Source organism: Rhinopithecus bieti, unplaced genomic scaffold, assembly GCF_001698545.2.
Source record: "Rhinopithecus bieti isolate Rb0 unplaced genomic scaffold, ASM169854v2 scaffold_32083, whole genome shotgun sequence".
Taxonomy (NCBI): Eukaryota; Metazoa; Chordata; class Mammalia; order Primates; family Cercopithecidae; genus Rhinopithecus; species Rhinopithecus bieti.
The window spans coordinates 3,379,814-3,394,483 of NW_016814096.1; positions in this window are offsets into that span (position 1 = coordinate 3,379,814).

The following is a 14,670-nucleotide window of genomic DNA, read 5'->3' on the forward strand; positions in this document are numbered from 1 at the left end:
TTTTTTGAGATAGAGTCTCACTCTGTTGCCCAGGCCGGAGTACAGTGGTGTGATCTCGGCTCTCTGCAACCTCCACCTCCTGGGTTCAAGTGATTCTCCTGCCTCAGCCTCTTCAGCAGCTGGGACTACAGGCACCCACCACCACACGCAGCTAATTTTTTGTATTTTAAGTAGAGACAGGGTTTCATCATATTGGCCAAGCTGGTCTCAAACTCCTGACCTCGTGATCTGCCCGCCTCCGCCTCCCAAAGTGCTGGGATTAGAGGCGTGAGCCACCACGCCCAGCCTAACAATACTTTTAAGAGTCTAATTCTTCTAGTCACTAGAGAATCTGTGGTAAGTTGACAGTCATGGAAATAACTTGTTTTAGGTAAAATAGACAATAAAAGTGTGAACAAAAAAAAAAAGAAGAAAATTTCTGATCATTATAATACCCTAAGGAAAATAAAACAAGATGATCCAATAAAGAATTACTTTTAGCAAGTGGAGGAAGAAAATCTGTTACTTGTATGTCCAATCATGTTTTCAGCTGCTTTCTTTTCTTGTCCCACAAACTCTATTTTGGAACATTAAGACGGATCGACCTAACCGGACTCCAGTTTGTTTTCTTCCCTGGCATTAACACTGGCTTACACTACACACTCCAGCCTCTGCCTTTCCCTAACAATGTTATTGCTGGCAAGCCCAATCCCTCTGATAGTGTAAACTGCTCTGTACACCCCTCTATACACAGGGGACAGGGTTGGTCCCGCAGTGATGAATAAACATTTCTTCTGTATTAGTAACTCCTCTAATTTGTCTTGGACTATCATTATTTTTTCCTTTCAAGAAATAAAACCCCAAACAAACAAGGGTCTAACAAGCCACGTGAGAGTAAAGCCTACCAGGTCACACTCAGTTCTGGGAACACTCAGCTCTCCCCTAATTAATTGCAATAGTTGAAGCATTAGACACACAGCTAGATGAGAAGGAAGCATGAAGTTGTAAGAGTGTTGGGCTGGAAGTCGGAAGACCTATATTTTTGCCCCAGTTCTACCGTTAACTAAATGGGCAATCTCAAATAAATGTCTTCTTCTCTGGCGCCTGCCATATAATAAGCACATAATCTATTTTGTTGAATGAGTGGAACAGGATCTTAAACTATCACTGCCCCATCAGCTAAAGTAGAGATTCAGAGGCTGTAACAAAGAGACCTCAGCATACAGTGGCTTGACCAGCAGAGAGGTTTATGTCTCTCTGATGCAACAGAATAGTGGTAAGGAGGGGAGGTTGGCAGCTCTGCTCTGTCAGGATATCCTGGGACCCAGGTTTCTTCTATTTTCTTCTTCTAGATCCTTTAGGGTGGTGCTGCATGGCTGATACTGGTTCAGCAGTGCCACGTCCAAGTACCAGCCAGAGAGAAGAGGAAAATGGAGTAGATGTGAAAGACTTACACACCTGCTCCCATTCGCAAGAAGCTGATAACGTGGCCACAACAAGCTTCAAGGGAGACTGGAAATGTGGCCTCTAGCTGATTAGCCATGTTCCCTGAAAGCACCTATGGAGTAGGGGAGAATTTCTTACTAAAAGAGAAAAGGAGAGAACAGATACAGTTGGACATATAGCAGTCCTGGACATGCCTATAACAAGATTCTGTACTCAAGTCTGTTATTCTACTGAGGAATTAATTTTATTGTCAAGCAATCATTTAATTTTATTTGGCTTCTTTTCTTCTTTGCCCAGAATTTTGCATTGATTCTAACTTCAAATCTACTGCTGACATAAACCTAATGTCTTTGGGTATGTGTGTTTTAATGTGAGGTCCATGGCTCCCACAGGACTCCCAAGGGGAGTCTTAAAATTTTTTATGAGGATGTTTTTAATTGGAGGTTTTCGTTTTGATCATAGTCTTAAAATTGAGTTTTACTATCTTCTGCATCATTCTAGTGACTCGTGATCAAATCATACCACAGGATTCCACTGGCCTTGTTTATTCCAGTTGCACAGATGTAAGCTTTGCAAAGATATGTTGAGTTAACCCAAATTAGGGCCAAATAAGTTGATAGTATACTTTACAAAGGCAGTTTCCATCGCAGTTCAAATAAACAGAAAGTGTGGAAAATTGGGTCATCACATGGCACCCAGTAGCATAGGCATGCCAAATTTAAAAGAATTAATGAGGCAGCAGTCAATATCATGTTTTCATTTGAGAGGTAATTTAGTTTCAGCAAAACAACATCATCCGTCCCATTAAATTAATGCTGTTAAATTGAACTACATTGACTTTGTAGTTTTGTTTGAATTTAACTTGTATTGAATTGTATAATTTAACTTGTTTTTGGTTTTATATCTATATCAGAGCCATAAGGATAAATTTGAAAGTAGCATTATACTTAAACAATTTAAGTAAACATTGGGAGGAAAAGTGGAAATTGCTTTTTTCTTTCAAAGGGCTCCATTTATTACTAAAGGTTAAGGGGCAGAGTTAACATGAAGATTTGTAAACAGTGATTTCCCCCTAGACTATGATTCTAGTAGATCCTAAATATTTTTACCCTGAAAATACTTGTTTTAGATCTTGTCCACACTCACCACTCAACCTCAATGCCTGCTCAGCTGCTGCCAACTTTAGAAAAAGAAGAAACATGGAATTGTGTAATATTTGCAGCATTTCATGAACCAAAGAAATTTTGGCCAAGAGGATGAGTAGGTTACTCTCTGATTGCTAGTTGATTTCTGTTACTTGAAAGGACAGGAAAGTGAAAAGTTCCTTCCTTTGCCTCTTGTCTTACCCATGACTGCAGTTTCTAGGGTAACTGCATGAAAAGGGCAATAAACATTCCAGCCCCCTAACGCAATGGTGTAGAAAGTGACAAACTGAGGGGCTCTGCAGCAGTGCATACATCAGTCTATCTGGTGCTTGGAGATCCTTTGGGATGAAAGGTGCTACATAACTTTAAGTTATAGAGACGCTTAATCAACCATTCTCCCACCGACTTGTGTTTTGTCCGTGATTTACTGGCACCTCTGTTTACCTACAGGATAATGGTCCTGGTGGGCAAGAGTATGAGGAAATAAATGACTAGGTGGGTGATTAATTGTCCTCGCACAACACAGGGTCTGGTACCAAGATCATTATTTCTATTGTATGACAAGAAATAAAGAAGGAACAGCGAAGCAGTGTGCATAAATAATGGGAGAAAGGTTTCTTCATTGCTCAGGAAAGCTTTGCTGTCCCATTCTTTTCAGACTTCCTGAAGTGGCCTGTCCCATAGTGTGAATTCTCATCTCTCTCTTGAACCTTCAGAACTTGTCTTCACCAGTCCATTTGATTGGGGGCTAAAAGATATTTGCGGGATAGTTTCCATCCTATTCACTACCAAATGCAAAGGGAGTGTGGAACTGTTACTTTGCCCTTTCTGGAGCTTAACAATGCAAGCCACCCCCTAGGAGACAGCTCTGGGTTCCAAAAATAAGAGGAAGCAGGGAAGAATATATATTTGGTTTGAATGAAAGCTATGAGTAAGGGCAGAGCAATATGGAAAAGAGTTCAGGACCCAGAGGCATCAGCTTTCAGCATTTTATTTTAATTAACTAAAGCAAGCATTTAGCTTAGTTGTTCTCAATCCCAGTACATATTAGAAACACTTCACTTGGGAGCCTTCAAAAAATACCAATGCCCAGGTCTCACCTCAGACCAATTAAATCAGAAAGAGGTCAATACCTTAAAATAACTGACCAAATGGAAATGAAATTCCTGGTCCTTGAATGTAACTCTTTGGGAGAGTTGGAGCATTGATTTCATCACAGAATCCCTCGCCTGTCTACAGAGAGCAGCAGACAAGAGCAAAGCACAAGCTACTGTGGACTGTTCCAACTTCAACATTACTGCTTCCAATAGGAGGAGATAAATCACTAAAGAACTGTGCCTGATTTTAACTAGCCTGGGCTTTAGAAGCCCATCAGCTTTGGTTTAAATGCTTTTTGATAGCACTGAGCATTTGACCTTAAGCAAAGCACTTGGATTCAACCTTGACATTTACCATAATTAGACAAAGAAGATTTTGCTCATTAAATATTATTTTTGTTTCTTGGACCATGAACTGAATTGTGAATGATCTCCAATTTCAGGCAATGCAATGGCATGAGCCTCAGTTCCTTGCAGCTAACAGCAGCTACAAGCCCCAATCTGCCCTCAAAAGAAGGCAGGAGGCAAGGCTAGCATTTCCCACAGGTTCTCTTTGCTACTTGCAGCTACTGAGAGATGTCACAGAGGCTGGCATCCACCAAAAGGAGGATGGGTAGGGGGCCAGGGAGGTAGGTAGCCTCATGCCAGTTCTCATGGATATAAACTTTAATGCCGTGGAATCCCTACCCACTGAAATAAAGGAGTGGATCATTTTTGGCATACCCACCCAGTTCAAGCAGAAACTCTTAACTCCCTCCTCATCGCGGCAGTGAGCCTTTGGCAGTTATTTTGTAAAATCTTGCCTCAGTCTTCTGCCATGATTGATTGGACCATATGTGGCCAATTCACTCAAGTTAGATTGAACAAAGTTTTCCCAGGAACTGGAAATGGAATCAAGAAAAAGAGAATATGACATTGGATGACCAGACCTGTACAATGGACACGCTCCAGCCACCATGTGAATTGAGAAGCAGAGAAAGCAAGGCTCCAGGAAAAAAGAAGAATGGAACAGAGATCAGAGGCAAGAGACCCAGAAAGAGTATGGCTTGTGTGTGCCCTGATCCCTGATCTTAGCACTTTTCCAAGCCCCATTTTGTTCCTGTTTTTGGCTTCCAAAAAACACTCCTGTGTCTTTATAATAAACTTCCCTGTGAGAAAAAGTGAGCTTTAACTGGTTTGTTTGTTCTTTCATTAGGCTTAAATATTTTAGAGCAGTTTAAGGTTCAAAGCAAAATTGAGAGGAAGATATAGAAGATATAGAAGATACAGAAGATATAGAAATTCCTGCTGTCTCCACAAATGCACAGCCTCCCCTACTATCAACATCCCCCACCGGAGTTTTCCATTTGTTACCATTGATGAGCCTAGGTGAACTTATCATTATCATCAGAGTTCATAGTTTGCATTAGGATTTACACGTAGTGGTATATGTTCTATGGGTTTGGACATAGGTATAATGACATAGTATCATATCTAGTCGTTTCACTGCTCTAAAAATCCTCTGTGCTCTGCCTTTTCACCCCTCCCTCCCCATCAACCCCTGGCAGCCACTAATCTTTTTACTGTCTTCATGGTTTCCCCTTTCCCAGAACATGAATCACACAGTATGCAGCCTTTACAGGTGGGCTTCTGTCACTTAGTAATATGCATTTAAGGTTTCTCCATGTTGAACTGGTTTTTGTTACTTACAAACATGACCTAAGCAAAGCAGACAGGGAAACATCTCATCCCTGTTCCCTTCCTCAAAATTATTTATCTACCCTCCTTTCTTGATGTGGTGTCCAGGGACCACGTGACCCACTTAAAACCAAAATCTAGGCTGGGCATGCTGGCTCACACCTGTAATGCCAACACTTTGGGAGGCCAAGGCAGGCAGATCACTTGAGCCCAGGAATTCGAGACCAGCCTAGTGAACATGGTGAAACCCCTGTCTCTATGAAAAATACAGAAATTAGTCAGGCATGGTGGTGCACGACTATAGTCCCAGCTACTCAGGAGACTGAGGTGGGAGGATCACCTGAGCGCAGGAGGTCAAGGCTGTAGTGAGCCATGATTGCACCACTGCACCTTAGCATGGGTGACAGAGCAAGACCCTGTCTCGAAAACAACAACAGCAGCAACAAAAATCCAGATGTAATCTCTAACTCTTTGGAAACGCCACCCACTGAGATGAGATAATGGATGCTTTTCAGCAACATCTTTCCAGTTCACAATGAGACCCACAACTCCCTTGTAATGGCTAATTTTATGTGTCTCCCTGTCTGGGCCACAGTACCCAGATATTTGGTACATTATTCTGGATGTTTCTGCAAAGATGTTTTTTGGACGAGATAGATTTTGAGTAAAGCAGATTACCTTCCATAATGTGGGTGGGCCTCATCCAAACAATGGAAGACCTTAATAAAACAAAGACTGGCCTCCCCTCCCCAAGCAAAAAGGAAATCTGCTATCAGACTGTCTTTCGACTCAAACTGCATCTCTTCTCTGGGGCTGCAACCTGCTGGCCTCCTCACATCTCCCATCTAATTTTGGACTCACCAAGTTTCCACAATCATGTGAGCTAATTCCTTAAAATATCTCCCCCTCTCTCTGTCTCCATATACTTACATATGTAGCACACATCCATCCTGTTGGTTTTGTTTTTCTGAAGAGCTGGAGAACTCTGACTAATACATTCCTCCTCATCCACAACAGCGTGCCTCTAGCTATGATTGTCTCAATTCCCTCCTTGTATTTATTTGTGATGTTTTAGTATTGATATTAACTGACAATACGGAGGGAGTGTGGCAAAATGGAATGAACATTGGACCCCATTCAACTAATTAGTAGGTGTAAGTAGTTGGGCAAGTCACCAATCCTGAGCAAGTCACTTAACTTCTCTGAACCTCCTCCTAGACTATAGTATTCCTAAGGGTTCCCCTCGTTTCACAACATCTCAATGGGAGGTAAGTCATTCCCTGTTCTGCTGGCCTTCATCAAGGCTTGGGACACACAGCTTGAGGTGCCTGTCCCTTTCTTTTCCATGTTTTTCCTTGGTTGGAAATCTTGTTTCTGCTCCTATAATCTTTTTGCCATTTTGGACATGGGAAAGGGAAGGCGAAGGGTAAAGAACATGGAAGAAGGAGGATATGAGGACAGTTGTTGCTGGAGAGAAGGGGAAGACAGAAGGTGCTTTCAGTGGAGGGAGGAGCTGAGAAGAGGGCTGAAGAGAAGATGGGCAAGTGTGACACAGTGTGCTGAATTCCCCCTACAACCAGATCAAAACCCCAGGCAGGGCTGGGTGTGAGCATGCACTTAAGGAAACCCCAGGCGGGGCTGGGTGTGAGCATGCACTTAAGGACCTTAAGGAAACTTTGGAGAAACCTAGCAAGGCCATGGCTGGTGCTCTGCTTCCCCAGGTACAGCCTGGAAGAGCCACAGCCTGTGGGAGAAGTCTGCATTTCCAAAGGGTGCCGTGTACATCAGGTTTGGGTACTATGGGGCAGCATGGGCAGAACCGGATGCCTGTATAGCCAGGGCCTGAGATAACCTCATTCTACCCCACCCTAGCTCTCTCTTGGCTTCAGCAGAGCACAAAGAAGATCTGGAAAGTTCTTAGGGACCAATAAAAGGGATGGCGAAAGTAAAGAAGAATTAAAAATTGAGAAGCCTGCCTGCAAGTGCTCACTGAGACGCAAGATGGGGAAACCCTGTAGCAGAGGCCACAGGGAGGTCTGGCCAGGTCTAGGGGCCTCAAGGAGCTTGTGACCATGTCTCAAAGGACCAATATCACCAGCAAAATATCAGGTGGCTGGAGTCAGCAGTGGGAGATGGCTGAGGTTGTATTCCATGGGCTGACAGAACGTTCACCAGGTCCACCAGGCTTCGTATTGAGGCAAGGAAGGTTATAAGGCCAGAAGCTGGAGCCCAGAGAACAGCAGCCCAGAGGACCACATGCAGGTGCAGAACTCCTCCTCTCTGCTGTGAGGATACCTAAGGCTCTGCCTCCCTCCACCTCAGGTGCCATCTTGAAAAAGAATAGAAAGCAACTTCTTGAAAAGAGAAAAACAGACGTGGTAGGGAACCACTTCAGAATATTTGCCCAAAGGAAACTATTTTGAACTGAAAGAGACTGGGTTCTCATTTATTGGTAGGTCTATTTTATTTGTGTTTTTCTACCTACTCCTATGGGGGCTTCAGAGCAGAAGACAACCCATTATTAAAATAAAAGAAGCTCCTTTCTGGTTTTGCACACCTGAGCTGTAGTGTGTAAAGCTGTAGCCATAACAGAGGAAAGGGGAAGCCTTTCTTGCTACTATGCCTTGGAAGGAGAGGTGCTCTTCTCCCACCCTGTCGGGAGAGAGAAAATCAGGGATGGCTCCAAGGATGCCAGCTATTTTTAGGATGTGACTCACTGTCCCTAAGGATACATCACTGTGATAACAAGCCAGAAATATGAGCATTGAGTTGCAGAATGATAGCTTGAGTCCTTCCCTTCTCCTGATGCTATAGCAGGTTGCAGAAAGAAGAACTGGGAGAGGCACCAGGGATCCTAGTTTATGGATGAAAGAGCTAAGCCAGGGAGTGGCATCTCCCAGGTGTTGCTAGACCAACTGAGGGATTCAACAGGGAGAGTGTGGCCTTGTCCCTGCTTTTGTCAGTTTCCTTACCTGTTACACTGAGATACTTTAGGAGTTGTTAGAGCTGAGGTTTTCAGAAGAGGTGCCAGCCTTGCCAAGTCAACAAGAGGAAAGATTGGAGGGTAGCCCATGGGAACCAAAACTGCCTCTGCCATGAGTATGACACAGCTTGAAATCAGCTTGGAGAGCTCTCTGTGTCCAAGTATGGTCCGGTTCTGCCTACTCTGTTGCCATCTTACATTACTCTTTTATCCCCTTAACCCTGTCACACTAGTCCATGGCTTTTCCGCCCAGACCCATTATTTCTTGAGAATTATCTGAAAGCGAAAAGTTAGTTCTAATACTATCTCTTATAATGTAGTTGCTAAAAATGCATCCCTAAAAACATGGAGCTTTCTACAACCTGTCTATCTATCTATCTATCTATCTATCTATCTATCTATCTATCTAATCTATCATCTCTACCACGCTCGCTATTTCTGTTCTTACTAGCTACTGCTCAGATCCATGCAAGGGCTTGAATCACAATTCCCCTCACCAGTTCGGCAAATTTGGTTTCTGTATGGTCATCACTCTTGTGTGTATACAATGTGCAAGGTACAGGAGTCGACATTTGAAATGTATCTTATTTAATCCTTACAATAGTCATGAGATGAGGGCAATTATCCCCATTTTATAGAAGAAATGAAAGCAGGAAAGATTAGAAAGTGAGTACTTTGCAAAGGCAGGAGTCAAAAACACTGGTCTATCTTTAACCAAAGCTCATGCTCCTTCCATTACAGTGCACTGCTTCCTTATTGTCTGCTCTAACCCCAAAGCTGCCTGTGGCCACATACCAATGCCTTCTCTCTATGCTGCTGCTGTTGCTGCTGCAGCTGCAAAACGAGAGCTCCTATGTAACTCTCTGATTTTTCGCTGTCATTTTTGTGGAAAGATAACAATGTCTGGATTAAGTTCAGAACTGAACTGGACTTCACCAACTGGATTGAACTGAAAAAAATCTCATTCATCTTCAGTGACCCTTCATTTCTTGTTTCCATTATCAATTGCATCCACAACAATAGGGAAAACACGTCTGTTTATGGGTATGTGCAATATATATTCCTTTGGGTTGTCTACAAAAAGATGACGTAGAGAGAATTGAAATGTCTAAATGATTATATGACAGTTTATATTATGCCCCCTTGCTGTCTCAGGAGAACTGTCCAAATATCAATTACAGGGCGAAAACGATTTCACCAGAATGTAAATGCAAAACCAGCAAATGCTTTCCAGAATTTTGTCAACATATTTTCAACACCCTAATTGTTGGACATGTTACAGTTAGTCCATAAGGATGGCGAGGGCCATTTTCTTGTGCATCCTATTTCTTCATTTCTACTGGTAGAATGTGTACCTTCATTTTTAGAATAACGTCCCAGTTTTGTCCTTCCTGAACTTTCCCCTTCTTGTCACTGGTTATTTCTCTGTCTCCTTCAGTGGTTATTGCTAAGTTCTTGAGGTGTTACTAAATCATGCCTTTCTCCCTTTCATGTTCTGAAGCAATTGAGAAATATACAAAGGAATCAGAGGTCCTAATAATAGTGGTACTACTGGCTACCTGGTCTGGTGAATGGAAACTGTCCCTGTGATCTGAATGAGTTTTCTATTCCATACCGAGTTAAACTTAGCCACCTTTTCATGGCCACAGCAGCTAAACGACTGCAAGCCTTTCCTCTTGAGGGCAGAGCTTGCCTTGGCAGACTCACCACATGAAAGAGGCAGGAACAGAAGGAAGAACGCATACCAGTTTCAGTCCATCTAATCTAAGAGAGGGAGCCACAGAGAGTATAACGTTTAAAAAACCATTGCTGGCCAGGCGCGGTGGTTCACACCTGTAATCCCAGCACTTTGGGAGGCCGAGGCAGGCGGATCACTAGGTCAGGAGTTTGAGACCACCCTGACAAACATGGTGAAACCCCATCTCAACTAAAAATACAAAAATTAACTGGGCATGGTGGTGCATGCCTGTAATCCCAGCTACTCAGGAGGCTGAGGCAGGAGAATCACTTGAACCCGGGAGGGGGAGGTTGCAGTGAGCCAGTATCACGCCACTGCACTCCCACCTGGGTGACAGAACAAGACTCCATCTCAAAAAAAAAAAGAAAAAAATATATACATATATATATATACACAAATGCCTCCCATCCCTATATGTATGCCCCTTGGCACTGCGGGGTTGCTACTGCTCCCATCACTTGCCTTGGCCAATGGGTAATGGAAAGAAGCAGAATGATGTTAAGCAATTTCTGAGCCAAGGTCTAAGTCAGGCGACCTCTGCATTCTCTTTCTCAAAATTCACCCACCAAGTGAATACCAAGCTAGCTAAACCAGTGGAATGGCCATGTGGATAAAAACCAAAGTGCCCCAGCTGACACTTCAGCCAACTGCTAGGCCTGTAAATGATATCATCCAGGATCAGCCAACACCAATCAACATGCCAAGTGACCATAAATATGTGAGTGAACCCAACAAACACCACACAGAATGGAGATGAACAATCTCAGCTGAACCCTGCCCAAATCGCCAGGCCACAAAATCTTGAGTAAATAAATTAACACATGAACAGAGCATGCTCAGTAATTGTTATTCAGCTTCACCAATCAGATAAGTCTCTCTGGTATAAGGCTAGACAAGTAATGTGGCTTTAATATGGTTTTCTACAGAACATGAGGTAATATCCCTACTCAAGAGTTATGAATTCTGCTGCTATCATGTACACTAATGCCTTCCATAGGCACTAGAAAGGCATTTTAACCACTGACCATTATTCAAGGATCCATTGAAAAGTAGAGTATATGTTTCCTATTGCTGCCATAACAGATTGCCACAAACTTGGTGGCTTAAAATGAAACAAATTGATTATCTTATATTTCTAGAGGTCAGAAGTCTGAAATGGGTTTACTGGGCTAACATTAAGGTGTCAGCAAGACTGCATTCCTTCTGGAGGCTCTGGGGGTAAATCCTTTCTCTTGTGTTTTCCAGCTGCCAGAGGCTCCACATATGACTCATAACACTCTTCCATCTCCAAAGCCAGCAATGGCCAGCTGAGTCTTTCTCAGCCACTCTGACTTTTCTACCTTCCTTTTCACATTTAAGGATCCTTGTGATTACATTGAGCTCATCTGGATAATCCAGGATGCTCTCTCTATTTTCAAGTCAGTCGATTAACAACCTTAATTTCGTCTGCAACCTGCATTTCCCTTTGCCATATAACATAACATATTCATAGGTTCCAGGGATTAGGTCGGGGCATCTTTGGGGTGTGAGGGCATTATCTTATCTACCACAAATAGTGATCTCAGAAAGAGTAGCATCATACCACTCAGGAAAAATTAACATTCAGTTCTCTTTTTTTTTTTTTTTTTTTTTTTTTTTAGATAGGGTCTCGTTCTGTCACCCAGGCTGAGTGCAGTGGTGTGATCACAGCTCACTGCAGCCTCAACCTCCAGGACTCATGTGATCCTCCCACCTCAGCTTCCCAAGTAGCTGGCACTCCAGGCATGGACCACCATGCCCAGCCAGTTTTTTATTTTTTGTAGAGACAGAATTTCACCATGTTGCCCAGGCTGGTCTCGAACTCCTGGACACAAGCAATCCTTTTGCCTCAGCCGTGCAAGGTGCTGGGATTACAGGCATAAGCTGCCACAGCTGGTTACACACAGTTCCTTACTTCCACCTCACCTAACAGTTACTAAGTGCTCTAAAAGTAGGGATAATAAGAAGTCATATTTCGTGGTATGTTTTGGAGTTGATCATATAAGACAGACATGGAATCTTGTTGAAAACAAAATACATTTTATCTCTTGCTTCACTCTAATAGCCCTGTGAAGGCCAAGTTTACAGACTGTCCAGCTTCTCTCTCAATTATGTTGCCAATAACAACATTGAACCAGTGCTGGGGCCTTCAGGCTGGACACTGTCAACAATGCAGGCCACACTGAGAGAGAAGCAATCTGTCTCAGTCTGTCAGATGCTACAAGATTTCTGATGGCAATGGCAGGGAGAGCACTCAACTTCCTGTTTTCATCAGTCTACTGAGTGGTGGGAAAGAAGTAGCACAGCAGCCTCCCTGCCAGAAGCCAGAGAAGGAGATGGATGGATTAAATAATACAGAACTCTTCTGCCTGCTTGGCCATTTTCTTCTTGTAATTGAATGCTAAAAAGATGACATAAAAAAAGAACAATTTGTCCCACAAAGGTGCATGCATATCTGTTAAATGGTACAAGACACAAAGCGTCATCCCTACAAATGTGATGTGCATTCATTCACTGTAGGCCCCATACATTTAAAAAGTGAGAGTGTCCTTTCCCTACTCTATGTTTTTGTTTGTTTTGTTGAAGATTAGTTGGCTATAAGTATTTGGGTTTATTTCTGAGTTCTTTATTCTGTTGCATTGGTCTATGTGCCCATTTTTATACCAGTACCATGCTGTTTTGGTGACTATAGCCTTATAGTACAGCTTGAAATCAGGTAATGTGATGCCTCTAAATTTGTTCTTGTTACTTAGTCTTACTTTGGCTATGCAGGCTCTTTTTTGGTTCCATGTGAACTTTAGGATTTTTTTTTCTAGTTCTGTAAAGAATGATAGTGGTATTTTGAGGGATATTGCATTGAATTTGTAGATTGCTTTTAGCAGTATGGTCATTTTCACAATATTGATTCTACCCATCTATGAGCATGGAATATGTTTCCATTTGTTTGTGGGGTATGATTTCTTTCAGTAGTGTTTTGTAGTTGTCCTTGTAGAGGTCTTTCACCTCCTTGGTTAAGTATAGTCCTAAGTATTTTACTTATTTATTTTTTTGCAGCTACTATAAAAGAGGTTGAGTTCTTGATTTGATTCTCAGCTTAGCCACTGTTGGTGTATAGCAAAGCTACTGATTTGTGTACATTAAGTATGTATCCTGAAGCTTTGCTAAATTAATTTAACAGTTCTAAGAGCTTTTTGGAGGAGTCTTTAGGGTTTTTTAAGTATACAATCATATCATCAGCAAACAGTGTCAGTTTGACTTCCTCTTTACTGATTTGGATGCCCTTTATTTCTTTCTCTTGTCTGATTGCTCTGGCTAGGACTTCCAGTACTGTGTTGGATAGAAGCGGTCAGAGTGGGCACCATCTTGTTCCAGTTCTCAGAGGGAATGCTTTCAACTTTTCCCCATTCAGTATTATGGTGGCTGTGGGGTTGTCACAGATGGTTTTTGTTACATTGAAGTATGTCCCTTGTATGCCAATGTTGCTGAGGGTTTTAATCATAAAGGAATGCTGGATTTTGTCAAGTGCTTTTTCTGCATCTATTAAGATGATCATGTGATTTTGTTTTGATTCTGTTTATGTGGTGTATCACATTCATTGACTTGTGTATGTTAAACCATCCCTGCATCCCTGGTATGAAACCCATTTGATCATCATAGATTATCTTTTTGATGTGCTGTTGGATTCAGTTAGCTGGTATTTTACTAAGGATTTTTGCATCTATGTTCATCACGAATATTGGTCTGTAGTTTTCTTTTTTTGTTATGTCCTTTCCCAGTTTTGGTATTAGGGTGATACTGACTTCATAGAATGATTTAGGAGGATTACCTCTTTATCTTGTGGAATAGTGTCAACAGGATTGGTACCAACTCTTCTTTGAATGTTTGGTAAAATTCAGCTGTGAATCCATCTGGTCCTGGACTATTTTTGTTGGTAATTTTTTTTTTTATCACCATTTCAATCTCACTGCTTGTTATTGGTCTGTTCAGTATGGTGCTGGGATAACTGGCAAGCCACATGTAGGAAAATGAAACTGGATCTTCAAACCTCACCTTACACAAAAATCAACTCAAGATAGATCAAGGACTTAAATCTAAGACCTAAAACCATAAAATTCCAGAAGATAACTTCAGAAAACCCTTTTAGACATTGGCTTAGGCAAAGAGATCATGACCAAGAACCCAAAGGCAAATGCAACAAAACAAAATAAATAGGTGGGGCTTAATTAAAGAGCTTTTTGCACAGTAAAAAGAACAGTCAGAAGAGTAAACAGACAACCCACAGAGTGGGAGACAAATCTTCACAATCTATACATCTGACAAAGGAAGACTCTACAGGAATTTTACAAGGAATCTACAAGGAACCCAAACAAATTAGCAAGCGAAAAACAAACAAACCAATCAAAAAGCAGGCTAAGGACAGGAATGGACAATTCTCAAAAGAAGATATGCAAATGGCCAGCAAACATATGAAAAAATGCTCAGCATCACTAATGATTTTGAAATGCAAATCAAAACCACAGTGCAATACCGCCTTACTCCTGCAAGAATGACCATAATTAAAAAATTAAACAATAATAGATGTTGGTA